This window comes from Seriola aureovittata, chromosome 8 (assembly GCF_021018895.1).
Source record: "Seriola aureovittata isolate HTS-2021-v1 ecotype China chromosome 8, ASM2101889v1, whole genome shotgun sequence".
NCBI lineage: Eukaryota > Metazoa > Chordata > Actinopteri > Carangiformes > Carangidae > Seriola > Seriola aureovittata.
The window spans coordinates 1,934,201-1,940,443 of record NC_079371.1 but is presented as its reverse complement, the minus strand read 5'-3'; positions in this window follow the sequence as shown (position 1 = coordinate 1,940,443).

Below are 6,243 nucleotides of genomic sequence, written 5' to 3'. Positions count from 1 at the left end.
ACAACATCACTCCTCTTTAGTTATCTAGTTGCTTACTGTCTGAAAAAAATTTTGTATGTCCTGCTTTTTCCGCTTTTTGGGCAAGGTCGGACCAATTTCTCCCTCCATCGTTTCTCATTCACAGCTCTATTGTTTCCTCAGTCGTGTGGCGGTCGGAGCCGGCGCTTCAAACGGAGCCGGTGTTACATGGGCGCAACCAAGTGTACAATCGGGAGGGGGGTGGTCACACACTTTTGTTTTCCTTAACAAACGGAAATAAATTGAAAATAAATCAATTTAAATCAGAGATTCAACAACAAAGTGATTCATGATATCACTTTCTAATTTGCACGTCATGATTAAATGAATCTGTTGTCCCCGAATTTACTAAACATTAGAGGAGTAGGGGATTGTTCAACGTATCTGTAATAATCACCCAACTAGGATCAACAGTTTAGGGGGATTTTCATTAATAATTCTAAAACACCTGAATATTTTTCCCACCATTGTTAAACACTCTGACCCTTCAAATCTGGTGCTCAGACACTGTTAATGTCTCTACACTGGTGAAACAGCCCACATGTCTTCCAGTGCCAGTTACTTCACCCTCCATGTATTTGTCAGGATGTCTGAATATCTGAGACATGATGAGCTTGTTGTCCTGTGCGGTCGGGACAGGAAGTTTTACCTCCCGGCTGTCGTCGCCTCACTGCCGCTCTGAACAGCAGCAGCAGCAGCAGCATATTAACGTGTCGGCTTTCGCCTGTTATGCAAAAACAGAAAGGAAAGAAAAAAAAGAAAAGAAAAAACCCTCTCTAATAACGGCTGGTGGAGGAGAGCAGAGGCAATAACAGAGAACACATTCAGACAGATTGCCAACACGAGGAGCAAAGTGACTGTGGAGTCTGAGGGGAGTAATATTACAGCCATTTGGCTAATAGCTACCGCGCTCGTTACAGAGGCTCCTCACAGAAGAAAACAAACAGTCAGGGCGAGCGAGCGGAGAGGTGGCGACGGAGGGGGGGGAGGGTGCAGCGTTTTAGCCAGGTGAGGCTGATGTAAGTCTGCAGGTGAGACAAGAAAATTGCACACTGATCAGTTTTTCCTCCAGGAAGTCTGACAGGAAATGACTCACCTGCAAGGCTCCCTGACAGACTGAAAGACGTGTGTTTGTGTAATGGTTTGGTGTCGTTCGCTCCTGTGGTTCAGTTCATTTCAGGGGAGAAACTGACAATTTGTTGCCTTTTGTTTCGGGTCTTTTTCATGATGTTTTGTGACATAAGTGACTCATTACAAACAAACCAGAGGTGTAAACATGAATTCACATGGATTGACAGGTAACTAATTCTATTGGCCAGTTTGGTGATGTCGTCTTGTGTTGTCACGGCAACACGGACCCATGTGGGGAAATCAGATTGTTGTGACTGACAAGATCTGAGGGGCCTGACAGGATCTGAGGGGCCTCATAGGACAACAAGGGGTTAGAAGTTTGGTTATATACTTATTTTCTTTTTTCTTTGATCTTCTCTGGTTTCACAAGGAGCTCATGAAGAAACGACTGATTGAACATGATCAGCTGAGAGTTCCCAGAGTTCCCATGACAAGCAGACAGATTTAAAAATTCTGTAAACAATCGTCAACCCCACTAGATGTCACACTAGACCACAAGAATCTCAAACCAAAACTAACGCTTCGTCGGCCACACCTCCAGCTTCCTTTTGGCCGCACGAGTGACACTGAGAAAGTCAGTGACGCTGATGGAGCTGGAAAAAACTTTGAAGAAAAAACCTTTTGGGATGTTTTTATGGTGTTATCTTTTTCTTTGTAGGAGGCATTTTAAAAAAATATGAAAACGTGGTTTCTTCTTCAGTGGAGGAAGTTCTGGAAGTTCACTTTCACCTGAACGCCACCTACGGTCATCTCACCTGTGGGCGGGGCCTGTGTGTTCATAAACGTGGGTGGGGTCAACGGTTTAACAGGGAGAGACTCAAATGCTCTACCAATGCACGCGCTATTAGACTGGATACCAAAACAAAGAACAGAGAAACGCAGATTACATCACACACAGAGGGGGCGTGGCTTTGTTCTCTACTCAGGACGCCATTACTCCCTTATATCGTTACATAGAATCACACAAATATCATAAAATCCTGTGATTGTCCTGCTTTCGATTCACAACACAAATAAACAACAACAAAGTTCAACTTGGCAGCTTTCACATGAGCCAAAACAAGCAGAACCAAACAGACAAACATGATATATGACATACTGTATACGATATATAATTAATATATATAATTAATTCAATCTCATGTAGTTAGTGTTTAGTAGTAATTGCAAATCAACATAAATCTGCATGAGAAAATTAAGGTTGTGCCGTGGAGTAGAAAATGTTTGTTTCTTTTGTTGTTGAAACTGTGAATAAAATCTGTGAACAAAAGAAAACAGTGGTTACACAATGACACTGTGAAACGTGCAAGTACAAATTTTGACCCTGTCTTTACACCTGATTCCAGTGTCTTTGTGTAAAGTCACCACCGTTTAAAGATCAGATTATTATCATTTTTTTACAAATACAAATCTCTTCTACACTCTACATGTGCAAAAAACTTCTAACCTAAATTTATTTGGCAGATTTACAATCTTTGGAATTATTTGTGAACATCACTTTTGACGTGTTTGAGTAGCCAGAGAAGCACTAACGCATGACAGTGACATCACGCAACACACACACACACACACACACACACACACACACAACACACACACACACAGTTGAGGAGAAGTTGATATTGATTATTGTTACTCACATTGCCGGTACTTGTTACTCCTGTTGTGTCTTCCTCCGCAACAGGAAGTAGTTCCTCTGCAGCAGCTTTTCTTTCTCAGTCAATTCAGTTATTTTTAGTCATTTGTTATTGATCTTTTATTGAGTTTTTTTCTATCTGCTAAATGTGTTGTGACCAAAAAGTCATAAGAAAATTGATCACTATACTTTAAGTTAACTTTAATTTTAAGCCTTTCATCCTCTCCGTCTCTCAACACTTTTCTGACTTCCCTCCTCTGTGTGCGGCTCTCGGCTCAAAGCTCAGTGGTTCCCAGTAAATCTTTGTTTATTTTTAAAACGAGTGCTCAGTCATTTCCTGTTTCCTGTAGTTTTCATCAAAGAACCAGGAGGAAACAGCGCATGTGTCGGGGACTATTTTCAGCGGCGGATTAATCCACATTTGGTGCTCCGGTAAGTATTCGGGGCAGCAGGACAGTGTGTGTGTGTGTGAGAGTCCAAATTAACTCCAGTGTGTGTGTGTGTTCATGGTGATGAAGGAACATGTCACCCAGAGCAACAGTGTGACTCACTGATGTGTTTTTAATAGGTTTTGTACAACAGTGGAGCGCTAAGGCTCAGAGGAATAACAAACACAGATGATACTTGTTAGCAGAATATATTCATTGTTAATTTGGGTCAGCCCATGAGATTTGTTGACAATAAGAAAAATATATAATATGAGCAGAAGCAAATGATTAATGAGCAAACAAATAAAAGGAAACACAACAGTGATAACATCTGAGGGAATTAAATGAAATCAGACCCAGTTGGGTTCAGGCTGCAAATCTCAAAAGCTGAGCGATTAAAAAAAAAAAAACTTCCAGCTTTAGAAAAAGAAACTTTCCAAACATTTTTCATCACAGCAGAGAGGAAACTTCCCGCCAGAGAGAGTCAGCTCGTCGGGCGGATGTGAGAGAATACTGACTAATTATGAGGAGAATGAATAAGGGCATGCAGCGGCGTAACTCAGTCTGATATTTAGAGGGAGTTGTATCGAAGGCGATGACGTTTTTGATTGGTAAGCGTAATATTTACTGAGTAATATTTACTGAGCGGTGCCTCAGCAGCCAGCTCTGCTTATTAGAGCAGATTTCCAGGCTCGGCGGGTGGCGGCGACGGTTTGGCAGCCGAGACGCTCAGATGTGGATGTGGAGGTAAATCCTGCCACCACCCTCTGCTGTCACAGGGAATGGGAGTATTTCACCACAGGAGAAAATGGCACAGATTGCAGATTCTCCAGAGCATACAGGCACAATGTGTGTGTGTGTGTGTGTGCGTGTGTGTGTGTGTGCGTGTGTGTGTGTGTGTGTGTGTGTGTGCGTGCGTGTGTGTGTGTGTGTGTGTGTGTGTGTGCGTGTGTGTGTGTGTGTGTGTGTGTGCGGATTCTCATCACACCCCATTGCTGAGGAAATGCAGGAATCAATGCACTGCACTTGTATCTTGTGTTTGTGGTTTTGGTTTTCTTCTTCTTTAGTTTCTGCTCAGTGTGTTTCCTTTGGTTCCTGCGTGTTCTCTTTACCTAAGCTCCACCGCAACAACTTCCTGCTCCAAAACCACGGCGCCCGACTTCACCTCCAACAAGGAACAAGAAAGAAAAAAATAAATAAATAAAAAATGCTGGAATGAAACAGGCAGAAATGCAGCTGCAGAGATTTGCATCGTAAATCTCTTCCCTCCTAAATCAGCAGAGTGTTCGGTGTTTCTGTTTCCACACGTGGCTGCAGAGATGTTGGACTTTTACCTTTTACTCAGACTCTCTGGAGATGTTGTTTTACCACACGACAGCTGCAAGAAACTCAAAATCATGACTTCCTAACTTTTGCGTAGAAGTGTTTGTACATTTCATTTCACCAGCTTTCAGTCACTGCCAGCTGTCATCTCACTGGTTGTATATTCAAAGCAGAACAATAAAGCCAAACTTAAGTAAAGAAATAACATTTGTTTAAAGATCAACACACAAGCTTTTTCAGAATCAGCTTGTCACCGAAGCGTGGAAACATTTTCACTGCGCTGTAACGTCAAGATGTGGTTGAGAACTTCAATAACGCAGATAAATTGGCCTTTGCCGTGAGATTATTTTGTTACACGTGCGGATCCCAAGGTCAGGTGTGAACTTTCATGTTCAAAGAGCTGAAACTCACTGAACATGAAGCGTGCGAGCTCAATCCCGGCAGCACGAGACGCCCGAGGCTGCGCTGCCATGAAAGCTGCACAACAACAGCTGACGGTTCCACCGGGCTCCTGACGACCGGGACGACGGGAGACAACACTCTCCACTCTCTCTCCGCAAAGAAAACCAAAACCAAAAGTTTGACTCCACGGAGTTTTATCACGATCAGGGGCCGTATTACAGTATTATGTCCTAACTTGCGATTTACTTTTTGGTAACAACGGTTAGAACCTGGAAAAAGCCATGTAATTACTGAAGATAGGAAAAGTGAGTTACACAAGCTTCCTAACGTCCCAAAATCTGAAATAAATTCTCCGAACTTTTTTAATCTGCCTTTAACGTCCCACTTTTCCTCCACTCAGCGAACCTGTTTCATCCACGTCGCTGCTCTTTTATTGCTTTTTTTTTGGCTAATGTGGCCATTTTTTTTTTTGTTCCAATTAGAAATCGAAAAGTTTACAAAAATACCTCAGCGAGATGAGATGAGAAAAGTAGCATCTGTTGCTAGGTAACAGACATAAAAGTTTGATAACCGATGCTGGATTGAATATTTACAAACATTTCCCAACCTGAGATAAGACAGGATTCCTAAAGTGAGGATTTGAAACCAAATTGGGAAAAAAATCTCTCTCTCTCTTATACCCTTCATTTCATGACGATCACCTGTCTGCAGGTAGGGTTGAAATGAAGTGGAATCACACTAATACTGATTTGAAAACATCATACAGGAAGGTGAAGTGTAGATAATTTAGAGTAAATGGACTGAACCATGTGTAAAGATTGCCGGTGTCGTCCTTTTAGCCTTGGAAGAAAAGCTCTGCGACTGAGATGAGAAGAAGACGGAGAAATATTCAAATGTTTCAGCTTTTCTTTACAGTGAATCAGAGATCAGGCGGAAAAAAAGACACGATTCTTTCTTCAGTGTCAGGGACTTCAGAGAAAGAGAGTTAAGACACTTAAACTATGAAAGATCATCGTCTCCTCTGGAAGAAAAGAAGCGAAGAAGAAGTCTGGCCTTGCTGGAGATGAACACGGTCTCGCCACATAATTCAACCAACAAAAACACATATTCCTGCTAAAAGGAATCAGATGGAAATAAAAATAAAAGCACAGAGGATGAATGTGTAATGATGAAATGGATTTGACCTGTTGGCAGACGAAGGGTCCAGATTTAATCTGCTGGGTTTCATCATTGTAATGGGGAGAAACGATGAAGCTCAGAAACTCTCCACAAATAGATTTGTGAAGAAGAAAGATCTGACAACAA